This window comes from Pinus tabuliformis, chromosome X (assembly GCF_031772625.1).
Source record: "Pinus tabuliformis cultivar Carrire ecotype Pingquan chromosome X, CPIR1, whole genome shotgun sequence".
Taxonomy (NCBI): domain Eukaryota; kingdom Viridiplantae; phylum Streptophyta; class Pinopsida; order Pinales; family Pinaceae; genus Pinus; species Pinus tabuliformis.
The window spans coordinates 476,971,821-476,995,656 of NC_142308.1; positions in this window are offsets into that span (position 1 = coordinate 476,971,821).

Here is a 23,836-nt window from a genome sequence, read left to right on the forward strand (position 1 = left end):
ACTCCTTTATATGAACTTCATATAGAATCCCAAGAAAAGATGAGAATCTTAAAGTTAGCTTATACTGATATAGACATGATCCAGGAATGGGGTGCAAAGTACTTAAATGTACCTGCAACGTTGGTTAGAAAAGGAAGGTATGAACCTAAAATGGATAAAGCATAAATACGAATGTATATGTAGACCTATTACCAACTCAACAACCACGTAACCAACACTATGGCAACATACATGGAGTTTCACAAAAGATTTGAAGCCTTAGTGCAAGTACACAAAATACCTTCTATAGGTGCACTTGGGGAGATAAAACATAGGAATACTATCAGGAAGGAACTAGAATAATTATTAGACCTCATTAGACATTCAACCACTCGAGATGACTTAGAGGTGACTAGAGAATATGTTCTACAATATGTAGATGATCCCATCGAGTTACACATGAAGCTAGTCATGTTGTGGAACAATGTACAATCAAGCTCCAAAACTATATATCCAAACGCTTTCGAGGGCAAGATCAGGTACAATCCAGATCTACCATAAAAGGTTGGAGACATAGCAACAAAATATAGAGCTTGGTACCAATATATCACAACAAAGCTATATGTTACAATCGTCAAAATACAATTCCCTAATGTGAATGCAAATATGTCTATTTTGTTTTATGTTTTTTTCCACAATTTTGTTAAATGTAATTTTATATATGGAAAATAATAAAAAAATTGTAAATGTGTGTGGAAGTCCAAAAGTCACGTGTGGAATGTGAAGAGTCACTAGGAAGTCCAAAGGTGATAGAGAAGGTCAAGAGTCACATGGGAAGTCAAGAGTCATGAGGGAGCTCAAGAGTCACATGGGAGGTGAAAGGTCAACTCATTTGTTATAATAAACCCTCATGCCTCAAGAAAATGATTTTAGCCTTGGCTTCTCCAGTTAAGCATAGGGGGGAGAGAGAGAGAGAGAGATCATTCTTTTGAGGAGAAAAGCATGGTTTCATGTTCCACTATTGGAACACGTGAGACATATTTGTAATTGTGTATCTTGGCACTTTCACTTAATGTTTTGAAGCTCATAGAGTCGGGCATACTTTCATGCATGTATCGGGAATGTTGTAAGACTTTCCTTTTGATGTTATTGGCAAATGTTTAGGTTATATGTGCTAAAGATAATGAACTATTTTGTTAGCTTTGGTACACATCTTAATTGAAAAGTGTGTCTTATTTTCTTTTCATGATCATTGTTATTTTCAGAATTACTTTTCAAACTAATTAACGATTTTTTCTATACATGTGTGTCTTTATTAGAATAATACTATTATTATTCTTCTAAAGGCTCACTTTTCTTTATTTCGTCCATGAAAGTGCCTTATACACATCAACAAAGTAAACTATCAAATGAGAACTGTACTGAGAACTCGGTTTTTGTAGGTAGGAAAAAATCATCCGATTTTGAAAACCATTGATTCAGAATACACCTTTTTTTTGGAGCATATTTTGACACTTTAATTTTTTTTTATGTATCAAGTATGAACATTTTTTTTATATTGTTAGTGATTTTCATGCTAATTTTGAAAAGTGTTGATGCAACATCAACCCTTTTTTTAGAGGGCTTATTTTTGACACTTTAAATTTTCCATGTATTAAGTGTGGATGTTTTTTTTAAATGTTGGTGATCTTCATGTGGATTTTGAAAATCATCAACAATTTTTTTAAAGCATTTTTTGACACTTTAAATTTTCTTATTTTCTAAGTATGCACAATTTTTTTTAAACGCTGATTATTTAATTATTTTTCAAGTTGCCTTATTCTTCTTCTTCTTTTCCATCCTAAGATGTTTGTTTTTTAAGTGTTTTCTAGACATGTGTTTTTGTTTTTCTATGCAATATTTTTTTATAATTTTTTTTGCAAAATTTTAAAAAATAATAACACTAATATGTTAAGGTTAATATTTTTCATATATTTATATATCGTTAATTAATACTTCAATACACAAAATAATTGTCACTAAAACTAATAATTTTAAACACTCTATAAAAAGAACACATTTTGCATATAGATATAATTAAAAAAAAAAAAAAACACGCTAAAATTACATGTTAAATAAAAGATTTTTTTGAAAAAATTGAATAAAAAAAGTTGGGATAAAAGCAAAATTTATGAAAATTTTATGAATTTTATATCCAAAGATGATGACATTTGATTTTTTTTCAAAAAAAAAAAAATTCTGAAAACATTTTAAGTAAAAATAACAAACAAATGTTAAAAACAAATAAAACATACAACAAAATAATAAATAAATAATTCCTTAAAAATAAAATAATAAATAATTAAAAAACAAAAATCAATTAAATTGAATTAAAAAAATACAAAAAATAATAAAAACATTAAAACAGTTTTTTAGAAAAAAAAAAACCATGAAAAAACTTATATGGTAAAAAACACATTAAAAACAAAACCTTAAAAATAATTTTAAAAAAAGGACTAAAAAATAGGAAAAAAAAAATCGAGGCCCCTTGGCTTTAGACAGGGCAAGGCCAATTCCTGGAATTGACCTTGCCTCATCGAGACCCGCGGCCCCATAGGCACTGGGCAGGGGTTGGTCGATGGTCTTGCCCAGCCAAGGGCTCATGGGGCCTTGGGCCTAAGTAAGGGGGCGTGGGGGAAGGGGTGGAGATACGTGTGCCGCCCCGCCCAAACCCGTGACCCTACAGATCCTAGGCGGGGTAAGGCCAATTCTAGGAATTGGTCTTGCCCCACCCAAGGTCTGTGGGGCCATTGTTTTTAATTTTTTATTTATTTTTTAATTATTTAAAAAAAAATAATGTTTTTAAAATTGTTTTTAATTTGTTATTATTATTTTTTTTATGTTTTTATTATTTTTTATGTTTTTAATTTTATTTTGATGTAGTATTTATTTATTTTAATGTTTTTTTAATTATCCAATCAGGTATTATTTATTTGTTTTTCATTTTTTCTATTTTTTGTGTTAATTTTTTTCTTAAATTATGTTTTTTGGGATTTTTTTTTAATTAATTTTGTTTTTTTTAAACATTTTTATGTTTGATTTTTTTTTTTTGTCTTTTTTCTTTATATAGATTTTTTTATAATTGTTTTTTTAGTCATGTTTTTAAATTTTTTCATGTTTTAATATGTATTTTTATTTACTTGTTATTATTTTCTTAACCTTTTGTGTGTGTGTTTTTTTTCAATGTTTTAATTTTTGTTTTCCTTTTGTTTGGTCATGTTTTTTTATTTTTTTTAATATTTTAATATATTATTTTATGAACTTACTATTATTTTTTAAACTTTGTGTTTTTTTTGTTTTTTTTTAATTTTTTTTTCCATATATATATATATATATATATATTCTGCAGGGTTCGTGACTAGCAACCCAATCCCATTATGTGTCAATTTGATAGTTGAATTTAAATTTTTTGTTATAATGGATTGGGTTCACCTCCATAATGTGACAATTTCATAGTTGATGTTTATGTTTTCCTTACAATGGGTCGTGTTCACCTACATTAAGTGTGAAGTTGATAGTTTATTTTTAAATTTTTGTTGCAATGTGTGAAGTTGTCTTAGGCTAAGATTTTAAAATCGCTATATTTTTAACATTTAAAAAAGAAATTACTCTTGGCATAATGACTCTTTTATTCAGGTGTTTATTTTTAAAGCTTTCTTAGTCATACATTTTTCCATAATGCCATGGTTGAAGTATGTTGAAAACTTAAGGTTTTCTGTAGTCATGATCTTTGGTTTTAATTCCATGGTTGAAAAAATGTCAAAATTTAACAATTTTAAGGTTTTCCTAAGTTGTGATATGTTATCTTTAATGTTATGGTTGAAAATAGTTATAAGTATGTTTTTTTTAACACCATCGCCAAAAATTGTTGAAATTTTAAGGCTTTTCAAAGACGTGATATTTTATCTTTAATGCCATGCTAAAATCATTGGAATTTTAAGGTTTTTTAGAGATGTGATATTTTATCTTTAACGTCATGCATGAAAATCATTGGAATTTTAAGGTTTTTCAAATTCATGATATTTTATCTTTAACGTCATTATTAAAAAATGTTGAAAATTTACCCCGAGAAAAAAAAATGTTATCCCACTTTTTGTTTTTGAGGTGTTTTTTGCACAAAAAAAATTGGCTTTCACTGCCAGTTTTAAAAAATGTTGAAATTTTACCTTGAAAAAAAAACGTTATTCCAACGTCAACACTTTTCATTTTCAAGTTGTTTTTCATGTTTTTGGGGTTTTTTGGCTACAGTTCTCATTTTGAGTTCATAGTTCCCATTTGATAGTTTACTTTGTTCATACAATTATATGTTTCACAAAGCTAACATTGTTTGCTTGTCTCAAAAGTTGTGTGCATGCTTTCTTATGTTGTTATTTGTAGCTAAGGCAAATATTTAAGTTTATTATAATGGCAATCGGGTTGATTTCCTGAAAGAGGCTTCTATACCAAACGATGTGAGGTTTAATTGGGACTTCATACCAGGGAGACCCCCTCATGTTAGTGGATTAATAACACCGTCAACACACCCCAATATCAATCAACAAAGAAACTTGGACCATCTTAGAAAGATCCCCCAAAATGGCTTACCAAAACACTTGAATGTTGATCTAAACCTAAACAGGAACGCAACAACTTACATATATAGTCATAAACACAAAGATGCAACATAAAAACACTTCATTTCATTAATAGAAAAATATTGAACTATGCTTACAAACAAAATGGAAATAATATAGCTCGGGTGATGGTAGTTTGTCTCTGAGAAGAGATGTCACGGCTACATGCCTCTGAACTGTGTTACAATGAGGCTTAAGGGCATATTTATTATTGGAAAACATGACAAAACCCTAACCTCGAGAGATGTAACACCAAGAGTTTGTGGGCCTCGTTGGGGTTAGTTGGACAGCCAACTTCCCGGGCTCATAACTTGGTCATATTATCTTTGTTTGGCGCATACGATACTTGTTGGAAAGGTACCTCTAAGTACTACAGGTTTCGTTGCAAGCCCTTGCCTATAGCAATGGGCATGACGTGGACCCCAAAAACATTGTTTAGGGGGTCAAAACTACTCCATTGATATCCACCTAGATCATTCCTCCCCCGTTAGGAAGAAATGGTCCCCATTACATGCAAAGCCTCCATGAGATGAGGAAATCTCTATTGAACATGGTCCCTGGTGAACCACTTTCCCTGGTAAAGGAGTTGACCTGCTTTGACAACTTGATATAGTTTTATCCTCTGTTGGCGAGTGTTCCTATTCTATGTGTCCATCATCTAATCAGTTGTGGCCTATTCCATGCAGTCCGGGTTGAGCTCTGTTAGTGTGAGTTGTTCTGTGATGTCATATTTTTCCAACAATGGTGGAAAGTATGGCCGAAGGTGATCTACATTAAACATTGGGTGCAGACCAAGGAATGGTAGGTTGCTGAGATCGAAGGCATTATCACTGACGACCTTGGTGATGGTGTTGACCCATATCGAAGCGGGTGAAGCTTGCGGTGGGGTCTGGCTAGGCGCTCCTTCTGCAAATGTAGCGAAACTTTATTTCCCACCTGGAACTTCTGCAGCACTCGATGTTGATCATGGAGCTACTTGTACTTAGCATTAGATCTATCCAATATATCATGGACCTGCTAGCGGATGTGTTGAATGTGCTCATTGAAGTTGTTAGCCCTTTCATCTTTGGACTGAACATGATGAATCTACCTGAGTGGATGCAAATGGTATGGCCACATCAATAGGGCATAATGGCTTAAATCCCAGCCCTACTTGAAAGGGGTTGTGGCCTGTTGAGTTGTGGAGAGCTCTGTTGTAGTTTTGTTGGACATAGGGGAGACTTTCATCCCACGTGCGTGGATGCTTCAAGTTGTACATGTGAAAAATGTGTACGATCATCCTATTAACAACCTCTGTTTGGCCATCAGTTTGGGGATGGAAAGATGTGGAATTAGTAAGTTTTGTATCCAGCATCAACCAAAGACTTGACCAAAATGCACTCAGGAATCTGCTATCCTGATCTGAGACAATGGACTGTGGGATCCCAAAGTGTACCCATACTCGCTCAAAGAAGAGCTTAGCATTGGACTCTATTGTGATACTCTTCTTGTAGGCCGCCATGATGGCCATCTTAGAGAATCCATTGACGACCATGAAAATGCAATCGTTTATGTGCTTAGGAGAAGGAAGGCCCAACATGTAATCCATGGAGATAGATTCCCAAGGCCAGATAGGAGTAGGCAGATAAGTATATAGGCCTTGCCTCTTGATGGTTAGTTTGGCAATGGCGCAGGCGATGCAAGATCTAATATACTTCCTAATAGCATGACGAAGTTTCGACCAATAAAAATGCTTCTGCAATACCACCACTATTTTCTCTACTCCGAAATGTCCAGTGGCCCAACTATAGTGCGCCTTCCAAATCATCTTTTCACGCTCACTTGAAGGAACACAGATGTGTCCCAGGTGGCATAACAGTTCATCCTGAAGGTGAAAATTTGGAACTTTCTTCCCTTCCAGGAGTGTCTAGTATATGTTGTTGAATTCTAGATTTCTCTTCTAAAGATGCAACCACCCCGATGTCTCGTGCCCACAAGAGTTGAGCACAATGATTAGCTCCATGACCAGTGGTTGGCTGAGGCAACCAACAACATTGTTGGTACTGCCCTTCTTATACTTAATGTTTAAATCAAATTGTTGCAAATAGGTGAAACATTTTTTATGGCGATCATTCTGCAACTTCCCTTGTGTCTGTATGAACTGTAGAGATCAGTGGTTTATGTGGATGATCGTTTCCTTCCCCATAATGTAATGCTTCCATTGATGGCAGACCTACATAATGGAATCCATTTCTTTGTCATAAGTGGGGTACTTTTAGAATGTGTCCAAAAGTGTCTCACCACAGTAAGCCATTGGATGCCCATGCTGAGTAAGAACCACACCAATAGCATAATCAGAGGCATTTGTCTCAATCTCAAATGGTTGTTGCAGGTCTGGTAATGTGAGAACTATTGTAGAATAGAAGCAATTATTCAACTCAAAGAATGCTTGTTGTTGGGTTTCTAACCAAAAAAAAAAAATACTTTCACTCTGCCCTTGGTGACTTGACTTAAAGGCCAAGTGATATGATAGAACCCCAACACAAACCTACGGTAGAAATTGGCAAGACCCAAAAAGCTTCAATGCTCTGTTAGAGTGGTTGGGGCTGGCTAATCCCGAATGACTTGTATCTTGGATGGGTCCACATGTACACCCTGCTCGTTAATGATGTACCCCAGATATTGAACCTGGGCTAGGCCAAAGGTGCATTTCTCCAAGTTAGCACACAACTTGTGTTGGCGCGGGGTTTGAAGGATCTGTCAAATATGGTGGAGGTGCTCTTCCCAACTTTGGCTAAACATTAAGATGTCATCTAAAACACCACCATGAATGAATTGGTGAAGGGTCGCAAGATGTCTTCCATTAGTCTCATGAAGGTTGCAGGGCCATTCGTTAATCTGAATGGCAACCAACCATTTTAAAAAGTCGTCCTTGGATTTGAAGGTATCCTTCTACACATTGGAGGGTCCAATAGGCAGCTGGTGATAACTTGACTTCAAGTCAATCTTGCTAAAATATTTGGCCCCCTTGAGCTGGTCTAGAAGGTCATCAATCCACGGAAGTGGGTAAGTATTCCAAACTATTATCTTGTTCAATGCTTAATAGTCTATATAAAGCCTTCGGGTCCCATCCTTCTTTTGTACCAATACAATCAAGCTCCCACAAGGTGATGAGCTTGGCATAATTTTCCCTTTCTACAATAGTTCCTAAATATGCCTCTTGATCTCATCGTTCTCTAGAATAGAGCATTGATAGATCGCTCCATTGGGCAGTGGCGCACCTGGGGTAAGATCAATGGAGTGCTTGACCTGACAGTACAGAGGTACCCCTATGGGTGAGGCGAAAATATGCCCATACTCCTCCATGACCTTGTCCATCTGTTGTTGCTGTGCAGAGGAGTCCTGCTTGGAAGCCATGGCCAAACCCTTTGTTTTTCCTTGGGGCGAATCATAAGGAAAAAAAAATTCCTGGTTTGGGAAATGATCTTACTATATTGCTTTGCAGTGATCAAGGTGATGGTGGTAGGTGGGGCTACCTACAGTATCTTGTACAACTTATTAGCTAAAGTAATAATCACAGAGCAAGGTATAGAATCATATACAACATGTCGCTTCCACAAGTATGGTTAACCTAACAATGCATCACAAACTTCAAGAGGAGAAACATCACACAGTACCTCATCCTTAAAGGGCTTGATGTTGTAGGGAAGGCAGCACTGCTAGCAAACACGAAGATCTTGTCCTTGGTGAAGCCAACTGATGGTGTACGACTATGGATGTGCTATAGTATTTAGGTCTAGTCGCTTTGCGACCTCTGCAGAAATGAGGTTCTTTTAGTTCTTGCTATCAACAATGAACTGCAGCGAAAAACCCTTCACCCACATATGTGAGTGGAAGAGGCGTTCCCCCTCCTCTGGATCTTCAAGATCAATCTTCTGGATCTTGGTGGTGGCCACGGTGGCACTGGGCTCCGCATTAATTATATGCTTCCCTTTTTCATTTCCTTTATCGAGTTTTGATTCAGATTTGGAACCTATGTCTGATTCGAAAGCCTTCAGCTCGGCCACCAGTGACTACTTGGACCGAAATTCACTTGTATTGTGAGTGGAGCTCTCATGCAACTGACACCATTTTTCTGGGTCCTTCTTCATCTTCGGGGTGTTTTTATTTGATTTAAGCTTCTGTGAGCTATCCTAGGTAGCATCGCCTTGGCTTGGTCCTTTGTTCTATGGTTTGGGGGCACATTTTCCTTATTTTGGATTCGCAAATCCAAAGTCCCGCTTCTTCTGTTTAACCTTCTGCTCAATATTGACAACGTACCGATACAATGTGCTGAGCAAAGAAATGTTCAGGAACTCTATCTCCTCCTAGATGTACTTGTGTTGACAGTCGTGGTACTTGAGCACCAAGTGCCTCTCAGTATCCTTGATACCCAGCTTCCTGTGCAGGGCATGGAAATTATTTGTGAACCCTGGCACATCTTGGTCCCTTCCTTGTTGTAGCATGGTCCACTTTATGTATTTGTCTTCATAGCTCCTGACAAAGTGATATTATTTCTTGATGGCGTCTCAGAAAGAATTCCAAGTGGGTGCAGTTGAAAACAACAAGGTCTCACTCTCATCCTTTTGTTCATAGTAGGTTTCCCACCAATCCCTAACATGTGGGGCGACTTTAAGAAGTGAAAATGTAATCTTTTTGCGATTGGAAAGGTCATGAATTGAAAAATATATTTCCAATAGATTTAACCAGTTATCTATGGTGTTTTCATCTATAAAGACTTCAAAAATGGGAATATCGAATTTGACTTGTACTTTAAAAGGAGTGGCGCCTCCAGAGTGGCTGCTAGATGAAGATGCATTGCTTGTGGGTGACTATCAAAGGATCTGGGCAAAGGTATCCATCAGTGCATCCCTCTGTCACTCGAGGGCTTCCTCGAGCAACATTTTGAAACGATCTCCTGCCCCGTCATCTTTATTTTCTTCTACCATGGGAGGTCATCGGGTTTTGTGAGGTTGATCTTGCAATGGTTCAACCAGATCAAGCCCTAACTCCTTATACCCTGACCTTGTTAGGGAAATGCAAAGAAAAACAGAGAAAGAGAATACTACTCTGATACCATTGATTCAAACTTAAACATCAACACAACAACTTACAGATATAGTCATAGACACAAACTTGCAGCAGAAAAACACTTAATTTCATTAATAGAAAAATACTAAACTATGGTTACAAACAAAATGGAAATAAGATAGCTCGGACGATGGTAGCTTATCTTCAAGAAGAGATGCGGTGGCTACATGCCTCTGAACTGTGTTACAATGAGGCTCAAGGGCCTATTTATTACTGGAAAACATGAGAAAACCATAAACAACCAAAACCCTGACCCCAGGAGATGTAACACCAAGGTTTTGTGGGTTCCGTTGGGGTTACTTGGGCAACCAACTTCCCGGGTTCGTAACTTGGTCATATTATCTTCATTTGGTGCATACGATACCGTGTTGGAAAGGTCTATTTGAGTAATACAGGTTTCACCATAGGCCCTTGTCTATAGCAATGGTCTTGCCACAGACCCCAAAAAAATTTCGTTTAGGGGGTCAAAAATGCTCTGGAAGTTCAGGACCGAAAAAATGCTAAAAATAGTAAATGATGAAATGAACAAGGAAACAAATGAAACTCACTGGGGTGTCAATGTGGAATAGGCAGGTGGCCACCAATATCCACCTGGATCATTCCTCCCCCCTTAGGAAGTAATGGTCCCCATTGAATGCAGAGCCTCCATGAGGTGAGGAAATTTCTGTTGAACTTGGTCCCTGGAGAACCACTTGCCATCGTGAAGGAGTTGGCCTGCTTTGACAATTCGATATAGTTGTATCCTCTGTTGCTGAGTGTTCTTGATCTGCATGTCAATGATCTGATCAGTTGTGGTCTGTTCCATGTAGTTCGGGTTGAGCTCTTTTGGTGAGTGTTCTTGATTTGTGTGTCAATGATATGATCAGTTATGGTCTGTTCCATGTAGCTCGGGTTGAGCTCTATTAGTGTGATTTGTTCTGCAATGTCGTATGTGTTCAACAATGGTGGAAAGTATGGCTGAAGGCGATCTACATTAAACACTGGGTGCAGACCAAGGAACGATGGGATGTTGAGCTCGAAGGCATTGTCACCGATGGTATTGTTGATGGTGTATGGTCCATATCAGAGTGGGCGAAGCTTGAAATGGGGTCCAATAAGGCACTCCTGTTTCTGGGAAAACTAGTATTCCTATAGAATGCTAGCCCTCTAGGTTTGGCAGCTACCCTAGAAACAACAATTTAAAGCAATTCAACTATTTCTTCTATGCATAACAGATAAGAGAAAGACAATGGAACCAACCTGGAACTTCTGTTTGATCCCTTGCTTGATCTCTCTCCCCTTCGACAAAACCCGCAACTCCTCTCTGTACTTACCATGCTTAGAGAGTACCTGCACAAGTACAGCAACAAAAAACCATCAAAGCATCACTATATGTTACAACATAAAAATTACAAAATCAGATGTATAATGAACAAATGATAGCATTCGCAAATGATAACATTCACAATTGCACAATCATATGGAAGAAAACTTGAATAACTTTATTAATAGAAGATAGAATTACAACCCAGTTGTCTGATCCAGCATCATCCTCCCAGCTTCAATCCTTCTTCACCTCATGAAATAGCAAGATCACTCCAACAATACAATACTCTTTCCTCAATTACAAACTGTCAACATTTACTTGCAATTCACAACATTCCAACCCCCGGATCTCTTGAATGATGGATCCATTTATAGATGTTTGCAAGGGTGTGAGTCATCCATGGGGTTTGATTAGTGTCATTCCACTTGTTACACTTGGTTCCATAAGAGAAGAGATAACTGAAGTTTAGATCTCTTACTCATCCTTGGGCGAATTCAGAGAGGCAAGTGGCAAAGGGGAAGTTTCTAGAAGATTCTAAGAGCATCCACTTAGCAAACTATCCCGGACATTTGTCCATCCTCGCCCATCACACCCTATAGAAGGCCTAATCAGTATGCATCACACCCTGGTAGTGGAGCAGTCAGTATGCATCGCACTTTGCCAGTGGAGCAGTCAGTATGGTCCAATTTAGGCTATTTCTGGATGGTTTCTCAGATGGAGCTTTTGGGGAATGATGTATTTAGATGATTATGTTCCTTTAGGGTATGAAACAACTCTTTTAGGGGTTGATGAGCCCCAGTTTATCGACATATAAGTTTGGGTTGATGTGCCCAAATATGTCTATAACAACTCCTTCTGCAACTGTAGCCAAACTTTGTCGCCCAACTAGAACTTGTGCAACACTCGATGCTGATCATGGAACTACTTGTAATTAGCATTGGCTTTGTCCAATATATCATGGACCTACTGGCGGATGTGTTGGATTCTCTCAATGAAGTTGTTAGCCCTTTCAGCTTTGGACGGAATGTGAGCCAAATCTTCTTGAGTTGTTGCAAATGATATGGCCACATCAATGGGGCATAATGGCTGAAATCCCAGACCTACCTGAAAGGGGTTGTGGCATGTTGTGTTGTGGAAAGCTCTGTTGAAGTTGTATTGGACATAGGGGAGACTTTCATCCCACGTGCATTAATGCTTCAAGTTTTACATGCAAAAAATGTGTATGAACATCCTGTTGACAACCTCTATTTGCCCATTAGTTTGGGGATGGAAAGTCATGGAATTTGTAAGTTTTGTATCCAACATCAATCAGAGACTTGACCAAAAATGCACTCAGGAATATTCTGTCCCGATCTGAGACAATGGACTTTTGGATCCCAAAGTGTACCCATACTCGCTTAAAGAAGATCTTCACAGTGGCCTCTGTTGTGATACTCTTCTTGCAGGCCACCATGATGGCCATCTTAGAGAATATGTTGACGACCATGAAAATGAAATCGTTACCGTGGTTAGGAGAAGGAAGGCCTGACATGTAATCTATGGAGACAGATTCCCAAGACCAGCTAGGATTAGGTAGAGGAGTATACATGCCTTTCTTCTTGATGGTTAGTTTGGAAATGGCATATGCGGTGAAGGATCTAATGTACTTCCCAATATCCCGACAAAGTTTCGGCCAATAAAAATACTTTTGTAATACCGCCATTGTTTCCTCTACTCCCAAATTTTCAACGACCCGACTATAGTGTGCCTTCCAAATAATCTTGGAATGCTGACTTGAAGGAACACATATGTTTCCTAGGTGGCATAACAGTGCATCCTAAAGGTGAAAATTTGGAACTTGCTTCCCTTACAGGAACGTCTGCTATATGTTGTCGAATTTTGGATTGCTCTTATAAAGATGTGTCCACCCCAATGTCTCGTGCCAAAAGTTTTCGAGCACTGTGATCGGTGTTTAGTCAATTTAGTATGTCCTAAATTGCTACATTAATTATCAATCCGGGAGTCGTAAACTGATGAAGTGTGGCGCACTGTATGTGCAAGAAAACCTCTTTCTTACTTTTTATTGTTTTCAATTTTATCTTGTTTTTTGGGGGGTTTTATCTTGGTTTGTCTCCTAATGCAAATGGAAATCCTATTACTAAGTTTTAAGAGTACTTTAGAAGGCAAGTATGGGTATAGATTTTAAGACAATTATGTCCTTTATGATGACTTCCAGAACTTAACACTTTAGAGGATCTCAAAACATGCTAATGATGAAATTAATACTTGAACAAGAATGTAAATGTGCAACTATTTGAATCAAACAAGTGATGAACTACTGATCATGAAATATCTATCTCTGCTACTCATCTAAATACAGAAATAAAAGTTAAGCTATTGCACTCAAACAAATCAAAAACTGCAAACTAATAAAAGTAAAACCAATTCACTTCATTTATAGTCTGATAGCTCGCCAAGTAGCTTTTCGGGGTTAAGCCATGGCTCTGGAGATAATGTCAATAACATGAGGAACTGATATCTAAATCATCTACTTGCAAACGAAAATAAAATCAAGTCTCTTCACTTATAGTCTGATAGCTCGCCAAGTAGTTTTTCCGGGTTAAGCCATGGCTCTGGAGATAACATCAATAACATGAAGAATCAAATTACTTCACTCAAAATCCAATAGCTCGCCAAGTAGCTTTTTGGGGTTAAGCCATGGCTTTGGAGATAACGTTAAATGACATGAAGAATTTGATATCTAAACTAACTATCAACAGCAAATGAATAAGACTAAAATCAAAGCATAACTGAAATTGAAAGCTAAGAAAACAAAGTCAACAGAGAAGACAATCTCATGTAACTATTTACTGCAAAAATAATATGAAAATGCCCGGGCCTATCCTTACCTGAAACACACTGATCAGTGTTAGCAAAAATATACAACACTTCGAAAATCATGTACAGGAATGAAACATTAACACCATAACTGAAATTTGAAATATACACAAGTGAACAAACTACGAAATATCTACAATGGAAATAAAACAACAGCATATGAAAACTTTACATAAATAAAAGAATGAAACCTTAGCCAAGAGGGGCCCTTTGCACGGCCTTGGTTAACACGCTGTCAGTCTGAGATTGTGCTCACACAGTCATATAAAACAGAGTCTTATTATATTGCAAAACAGAGGAAGGATCCTCTCATTATCACAGCAGGACCAGTGTCACAGCACAGTTCATAAATTTAACAGCAAGATTACATCAACAAAAACTAACTAACTACATGCATTTGCAAACGCGTTATTTAAAAAGGAAATTACATAACAGTTTTCCTATGAAACAACTTCAGTGGAGGACACGTAAAAAGACAGAAGGCGTGAGCTTAGCATGATGGTTGCCAAGATCATTCAATCTACCAAAAGGTGGTTGTTGGATTTGCGTCGTGGGGGCAGTCTACAGCTGTCAAAATTTAGCCATGGATCTAGGAATGGTCTCGGACCCTTCACATGTTGAAAAATAGAGACCTGTTTGCCGTAGAACTCCTCGTTTGACCATCGTTTAACCAAGGCTTTCCTTTACAAATCTGGCTAAACCAATAGGACCTGGTCCATGTCCAGATCATTTCTGAACTACCCACGTGCCTCATTTTGCTTGATGACACCTGTAACCTAGAGATCAACAAAAACAGCTGCGGAAAGTCGAGTCAGCGGCAGAAAGTGGCTGCATTCCGTAGCTGATGAGAAAAATCTAAGTCAAATAGCAAACACAAAAACATAGTTAGAAAACCACTTAAACGCACTCTCAGAATCAATATGTAATGATTTTTGATAGCTTGTGAGGCACTGGTGAGGGGAAAAAATCTAGAAAAGTGTGTAGAAGAGATGTAGTTTTAGGGCTCAACATACCCCCACTGTGAAGTTGTTTCATGTCCTCATGCAATCAAAACTGTGACCATCCTCCCTTCAGTTCATGTGTTTTGAGACCTATGCTAACACATCCAACCTTCTTTTCTTCTTTCTTGGTACCACTGTCATCCTCGGCTTCCTCATTAGGCACTTGAATTTGAGGTTGATGAGAGCTCTGCTCAACCTCCTACTCTTTTTCTTCAATTTTCTATTTTTCTTCTGCCACAGCCCAAGATGCAACATGGTGTTGTCGTGAATAATATTATCCAACCTGCTCTGTTCTTTCAATGTTTCATTTTCTCTTTTGATGTGTCTATTTAGGACTTCCAATTCAAAAACTTCCTGTTTTAGTGATTGGATTAGAGCTTCCTGGGCTGTATTAGGCTGGGCAGATGAAGTGCCTTGATCTGTGGCAGTCTTCTCCAACGACTCAATATAATCAGACATTTCTTGCTGTGTTGGATTTATCTCAGGTGTAGTCTTTCTTGGGTTGTCCCCAAAATCTGGTTGAGAAGGACTGATCTCAAAATCTGGTTGAGAAATAGGAGTATGGTGTGGGCTACGGCCAGGAGGGATTGCTGGAGGTTGTTCTGGTGTTTCCCCTCCTAAATCAATGAAGTGGGGCCCCTTAGTTTGTACTTTCCTCAGTTTTCCTTTAAGTCTGGAGCTCCTCCTTAGATTTTGTGAGCTAGTGTCTCCTTTCTCCACACTTTGTTTTTCTTTCCCTTTTCTCTTTGTTGCAGCTGATTGTTTCTGAAGGTAAACTAGTCTCTCGGAAAGTATTTGGTCCTCTTCTGAGGAAGGTTCTGGGGTTTGATAGACAGCTTCAATATTTATTTTCCCCTTGAGTTTTCTTTGCTTCCTAACCTCAGTTCTTTCCTTCCTACTTTCAGACAGCTTCTCTTCCTTATTAGTTTCTTTAGCTATCTTAGTAGGAGTGTCCTGAATTTTCACACTTTTTTTCCTTCTCCTACTTTTCCTTGCTGAGCTTCTCTTGAGTGTTCCAGGTGGATCCTGAAAGAAGTTTCTAACCAAAAACTGTTCCCAGGTGTCCTTCTTTTCCTTCAACTGTTTTTCAAACAAAATTTTTACAAGGTCGTGATGGTAAAGGTGGGGTTCTATGTCCTCCAAATTCTTGTGTACAGTTATGGACATCTTTTTCAGGCTATTCAATAAAAAGTAAGGAAAATTGATGGTTTGATTTTCTAGAAAATACATTAGCAACCGGGTGTGGTACATATACATGGACCCAAACCATCCTTCACATGTAATAAACTTTTGGATTATCAATAATAGACTAGTCCACGTTTCCTCTAAAGTAGAGACAGGGATTCCACGTTTGAAAATGGTTATATCCATACTTGGATTGCGTAGGATAATCCTTCAGGCCCTCTCATCAAAGTTTTTGTTTTTGAACCACCATTCCCCCTCCTATGGGAGTTCCGTTGCTGCTGCAATAGATGCCTCTGTGACTGAAAATTTAAGATCTCCAACCTCAACTTCCACGCCATTAAAAGACCTCGCAAATGTCTTCGTAACTTCTTTATTGTAACCTCTAAATTTCTGGATGAACTGTAGCCACTCTGCCTTCCTTAGTATGCTTTTTAATTGTGGATACCCCTCCATGAATTTAGGCCCTTCTGGTTCTGCTCTTAGCAAAAGACCGATTCCTTCCTCCTGTCTTAAAATACTCTAAGTGAGTAATGGATTGACAGAGGTGAAACGGCTGTGTTAGCGGGGAATGGAGAAGGTTTGTGGATAAAAACCAGTAGTTGTAAACGAAAGAGCAAAGAACGGGTAATGAGAATGAGTTCACGGGGATGTAAACAAGCTAGAAATAACAAACACAACCTCAATGGGATAGTATAGAAGTAGAGTGAGCTCAGCTTTTGAGATAGAAGGCTGCGGAATAGGTATGAGCATGTTCTCAAAATGACTATGGATTTTTGCAGTGGGGAAGAGCCGTGATCAAATAGATGACATCCTCATAATTACCCGATTCAGCAGGTGGAATGCCAATGTACAAATAAACACAAGTTAAATTCAGAGGCGGATCATGAGGCTATTAAAAATTAATGCAAGGTTCATGGAGGAATCATGTAAAGGCCATGGAGCGGTTATGAAAGCAATCAATGATAATCATTACACCTAATGGAGCCGCGGTTTCATAACTATATAGAATGTGCTTTAAAATGCTATTTGAAATGAATTTTGCTTACCTTATAATTTTACCACTTCCACTCACTGACCTTTGATTGGCTGCTTCCTGTTGGTACTTTAGGTGTTTTATATCTTCAACATATTTTCCTTTGTCATACCTGCATTTGGTTCCCATCATTATTTGGCTAACATCTGACTATCAGTGCTGAATAACAGAGTGTTAGCTGCGGAATCAATCAACTAGCTGCGGAATCAGTTTTTAGCTGCGGAAACTGAATTCAGCTGCGGAAACTGACACAGTGAACATATGATTGAATGGAGATGGATGGAAATGAATGATGACTGAGTGAATGATATATGAAAACTAGTCATAAAAGGAATTTTATTGGCAAAATGTGATGATGAAATGAAATGAAGTGAAATGACATGAAACTATGAATAAAATGAGGAAATATTTTTTTTTGGAAAATATAGGGCGTCAGAAGTTTCTGATTTTCACCCTGTATTTTCTGTATAAGACTGCCAATCAGTGATTGGTTTTCAGGCTTATACATTTTTTTTTTAACAGAAAGAACAAAGACTAGGCTGGTGGAGAAGAAGGATTCTTTTTCACCAGCCTTATTGCAGAATTATCTTGAAAGATTTTAACAAATTCCTCTTCTGAGAGTGGCTTATGATAGATCTTTAATCTGTGGCCATTCACAATAAGACAAGTTTTATGTTTATCAATGGTTTTTATTCTTACCGCTCCATTGCTAAAGACTTTGTCAATCTCATATGGCCCAAGCCAATGAGTCTGAAATTTACCTTTGAAATCTTTAGACTTGGAATCAAATAGCAATGCCCAATCTCCTTCTTGAAACATTTTCTCCTTGATGTATTTGTCATGCCACTTAGCTCTTTGATATTGAACTAGATCAGTTCTTAGGATTTCTTCTTGTCTGATCTCATCTAGCTCATTCAACTGCTCCATTCTATGCTCTTGGGCTTCTAATAGATCCATTTCCAATTGAACTGCCATCTTGAAGGTTCTAACTTGGAACTCAATGGGGAGCAGAACTTCTTTCCCATAAACAAGTTCATAGAGAGAATGTCCTGTTGTATTCCTCCATGTAGTTCTATAGGCCCATAAGGCTTCGGAAGCCTTTCTACTCAATCTCTTTTGTGTAGATGAACAGTCTTGGTAATGATGCCTTCAAGAACTTTGTTTGTAGACTCCACTTGACCATTTGCTTGCGGATGATAAGCAGTAGATTTTATGTGCTTGACCTTGTACTCTTCCATTAGCTTCTCCACCAATTTGGATGTGAATTGACCTCCCTAATCTGTCACAATTTCTCTTGGAACACCAAAGCGAGTAAAAATATCCTCATAAAGAAAACTAACAACTGAATGCTCAGTAGCAGAAAATAATGCTTTGGCTTCTACCCATTTAGTGACATAATCAATACATACCAATATATACTTTCTTTGTTTAGATGGTGGGTTAATATGTCCAATGAAATATAAAGCCCATTTTTCAAAGGGTTCGATGAGTACCTGTGGTTGTAATGGCATTTCATTTGAGAGGGTAGGTTTCCCTACTCTTTGGTAGCTGTCACATCTTTTGACATATTGTTTTGCATCTTTGAAGAGGGATGGCCAATAATATCTTAAAGAGAGGATTTTATAGGCTGTCCTTTTGTCAGCAAAGTGTTCACCGCATAGTTCATCATGACATGCTTTGAGAATATCAGGCATCTCATTTTCTCTAACACATCTTCTGATCACAAGATCTGGCCCTGTTTTAAACAATTCGTTAGAAATCCATGAATATTTTGAACTCTCCTGAATAATCTTTCTTCTTTCACCAGGAAATAAATGTGGAGGTAGTTTCCCTGTAACCAAATAGTTAGCTATATCTGCATACCAAGGAGTCTTAGTAGTTACTGCAAATAAATATTCATCGGGAAACTTGTCCTCTACAGGAGAATCTTCTTTAGTATTCTGAATCCTAGACAAGAAATCAGCTACTGTGTTTTGTTTCCCTGGTCTATCTAACACAGTAATATTGAATTCTTGTAAAAGTAGGAGCCACCTTGTAACTCTGCCATTAGTAATGGGTTTGTTCATTAGATATCTAATTGTAGAATGATCAGTATGAATAAAAGTTTCATAGCCTGTTATATAATGTCTAAACTTATTGATTGCATGAACAACAGCTAAGAACTCTTTTTCAGTCACAGTATAGTTCAACTCGGTAGGAGTTAAATTTTTACTGGTATAGTAAATGGAATAAGGAACTAAATCTTTCTGTCCCAATACAGCCCCTAGAGCTATATCTGAAGCATCTATAGAAATATGGAAAGGAAGTTTCCAATTTGGTCCTCTCAAGATAGGTGCTTCAGATATTCTTGTTTTCAAAGTTTCAAATGTTGATTGGCAATGAGGATCCCATTTGAATTCACAGTCTTTTGTAAGCAGTTTGAAGAGTGGAGATGCTATTTTGGTGAAGTTTTCTATAAATATTCTATAATATCCGGTAAATCCCAGAAAACTTCTAACATCTTTTTGACAACTTGGAATAGGTAACTTGGAGATGACTTCAACTTTTGATCTATCAACTTTAATCCCATCCCCTAAAATATGATGTCCTAAAACAATACCTTTAGTAAAAATCATAAAGCATTTTTCATGGCTTAGTGAAAGGTTTGTTTCTTTACATCTTATAAGGACTTTTTCCAAATTTTCTAATGCCTCTTCAAACAAATTACCATAAACTGTAAAATCATCCATATATACCTCTACACAATCATGGATTAGATCAGAAAAAATTCCTAGTACTGCTCTTTGGAATGTTGCGGGTGCATTACATAATCCAAAAAGAAGCACTCGATAAGCAAAAGTTCCCCATGGACAGGTAAATGTGGTCCTATCCTGATCTTCAAGTGCTACATGAATTTGATTATAACCACTAAAACCATCCAGAAATGAAAAGTACTTTTTGCCTCCTAATGTATCTAATACTTGATCGATAAAGGGCAAAGGAAAGTGATCCTTCAAAGTTTCTTTATTCAATTCCCTGTAATCAATGCATACCCTCCATTTACCATTCTTTTTGGGTACTATAACCAAAGGAGAAACCCATCGGCTATCTGAAATTGGGTAAATAAAATTTACATTGAGTAGTTTTTGGAGCTCTTCTTTCACTGTCTCCCTAAGATTTGGATTCATCCTTCTCTGAGGTTGTCTAATTGGTCTATTGTTTTCCTCGATATAGATATAATGGATGCAAGTCTTAGGGTCAATACCTTTCATATCAGTATACTCCCATGCAAATGCAGTAGAATGTTTTTGCAAGATTTTGGTTAGCTCTTCCTATTGTGACTTTTCCAAGTTTTTGTTGATATTCAGTGTTTTACCTAGAAAAATTTCAATGGTAGAGCTACCAAACTCTTCCATAGAGTAAAGAGACATTTGTGTTGATGATAAATATTCAATATCAGAATCTAACTGAAATTATGTGTGGTCATATTCTGAAGATGTTTCAAAATTTTCTAATGTGTTCAAAATTTGACTATCTTCACTAATTTCAAAGACAGTAAAGACAGGTTGTATAATATCTTCATCGTCAACCCATTCATTGTCTCCTACTTCTGTAATTGCTTTTGCTAGAGGATACAAATTGAATTTCTTTGTTGAACTACCATCAAAAAAGTACATATCTCCAGATCTACAACTAATGAAAGCATCAGTTGTGGCTAGCCAGGGTCTTCCTAAGATGAGTGGATGTCCTCCTAAATTACTCTTGGGAGTAAAAATCATGAAATCTATTGGATATTCCCAAGAATCTAAGGAGACTGAAATATCTTCTAGTACACCATCTGGTTTGATTATTGATCTATCTGCAAGTTGCAGTAAGGTGGGTGTAAAAAGAAGATTAGGAAGTTTAAGTTGTTCCATAGTCTGTCTACTCATAATGTTGATAGCAGCCCCTAAGTCAATCAAAGTGTTTGGAATTTCTATCCCATTTATATGTGTCTTGACAATTGGACTACCTAGATCTACATACTTCTGCATGGTAATTTTTCCCATCATGATCTGCAATTTTTCCTACCAAGTGGATTCTTCTTGTATCTCTTGGTTTCCTTCTTGGTCTTTTAAGACTCAACTCCATTATTGTTTTCGCTAGAATAGGAATCTCTCTAATGGCTTGCAGCAAGGGAATATTGATACAGACATTCTTTAATTCATCTAGAAAATCATAGTCAGGAAACAAGATTTGTTTTTCCACCCCTTTGTCAATTTGTAATCTTTCAGGGAAAGGAGGCGTGGATGAAGATGCAGGTTGCTCAACTATAGGAGTTGTGGGGGTTGACTCTTTTTCTTTTTCTTTTTGAATGAATGCGTTTTGAAGAGATGCTTCCTCGGAACCCTTATTGACTTTAAGAGAATCCTCCTCAGAGGTACGTTGCTCTTGAACATCTATAGAAGGTTTTTCTAAAACTCTACCAGATCTGAGTTGAACATCATTAAGAGGAACAATCATATAGGTAGGAAATTATTGTCCTTCTACCATGTAAGCATTCTGAGGATTTTTTTTGTTGGGATTTGGCAATGGCTGGGCTGGTAGTTGATTTGTCTTTTGTTGAAATGGAAGCAAGAGTTGAGAATTTGGATTTTTTTGAGAAGGTTGTTGTTGTGGGAATGGCAATGAAAGTTGTGGGTTTTGATTTGGAATTGGTGGATTTTGTTGATTTGGAAAAGATGGAGGATATTGATAAAATTGAGCAAATCTCCCATAAGGATTTTGAATCCCTTGTGCCCATGATTGTTATAGATTTTGAGATTGGGGCCAAGGTTGTTGCCAACAATTCCATTTTGGCGGGAGCTGAAAGTTCATAGGATTGTTAAATCCCTGATTTTGTTGCCCCTGCCATGGTATTCTTGAAACAAAACAAAGGGACACTACTGAATTTGGATCTTCTTGAAAGACAGCTTTGAGCCCAGGGATTGAAGGACAATCCTTGGTCTCATGACTTTCTGAGAAAATCATACATGTTTCTACAACTTTTGCATCCAAGGGACATTCCCTTAGAGCATGTTTCTTTCTACATTTTGGACAAAAGATGGCCAAGGCATCAGCTTCTGCTTTCTGCTTGTTTTTTATTTTAAGGGTGTCTAGTTGTTCACTAAAGCTCCCTAGAATATCAGTTTTGAACTCATCAAGCATATTGCCAATCTCTTCCCTACTTACTGATCCAGTTGCAGATTTTTTTTCTCTAATAAGAGAAGGATCTCTCGGCCCTTTTTTAGTTTTAGATTTTCCCCTTGAGAGATGGACACATAGTTCTACTATGTCACGAAGTGGAAGTTGAGAAATGTCTCCCTTCCCCATCATGTTTAAGATATCTATCCATTCATCTCTAATGGCTTTCAATAGAAGGGCTTTCAAGTTTTCCTCATCTAAATTACTCATTTTTGCTCTCTTTAATTTGTATTGAAATCTTTCAAGTAAATCCTCCAAGTTTTCATCTTCTTTTTGCATCATCTTAAATACCTCATCCTTATGATTGGTGGGCATACAATAATCCAGGTATCTATCCAAAAATGTTTGCTTCATATCATTCCAAGTCCTAATAGATTGAGTGACTAATCCCATGAACCATTTCAAAGCAGCTCCTTTCAATGTTGAAGAAAACAGTTTGAGTTTTTGAGAGTCTTCCATATAGTCATAGGTTTGGCACAAGGCTTCAAAATCAAATAGAAATGTTTCAGGATCCTCACTTCGCAACCCATAAAATTTTGGGAGGACAGATGGTGAAATGTTTTTCATTGTTGTATGAGTTTCCTCATTGGCTATAGGGAATCCAAATGAGTTATCTCCATCCCTATTTCCCCCATTGTTACCTCTACCTCCTCCATTATTTCCTCTTCCTCTACCTCTACCCCCTCCTCCAAATCCATCTACTACTTCCTTTGTCATGATAGTTTCCTCAGAGTCTTCTGGTTCTTCTATTAATGGTGAATGAGGAAGAGTTTCTCCCTCCTCTTCTTCAGGTGATTCTACTTCTTTGATTACAATATGTTCCCCTGTAGAAGTGAAGAAAGGTTCTTCTCCTAGATCAGATTTAGTAGATAGTGTGGGAGAATCTCCTAATTCGGCTGTTGCCCCTTGAATTCCAGGAATCCTAAGGCTGGGAGTATGAGTCGAAGATGATGGAGGTGTATCTTGTCTATGCCTTGAAGTAGCTGGAGTTGTGAAAATTGAACTTTTGGCCCTAGCTATAAACCTTCCCCTAGAATCTCTTGCTCTATGCATGTCATTTTTTATATTTTATTTCTATTTTTAAGTCGGGCTAATAATTCTCTTTCTGATCTTCTAGGTCACACTAGGTGCAAGAAGAGAGCATAATCAAGAAATTATTGAACTAATAACTCTCGTTTCTGATCCTCCAGATCACACTAGGTGCAAGAGGAGAGCATACCTCAAGAAGTTATCAATTTTTCCCTTCTTCTTTTATTTTTGTAAGAGATCGACTACCTAGTTACACTTCCCCGGCAACGGCGCCAAAATGTTTAGTCAATTTAGTATGTCCTAAATTGCTACATTAATTATCAATCCGGGAATCATACACTGATGAAGTGTGGCGCACTATATGTTCAAGACAACCTCTTTCTTACTTTTTATTGTTTTCAATTTTATCTTTTTTGGGGGGGGTTTTATCTTGGTTTGTCTCCTAAAACAAATGGAAATCCTA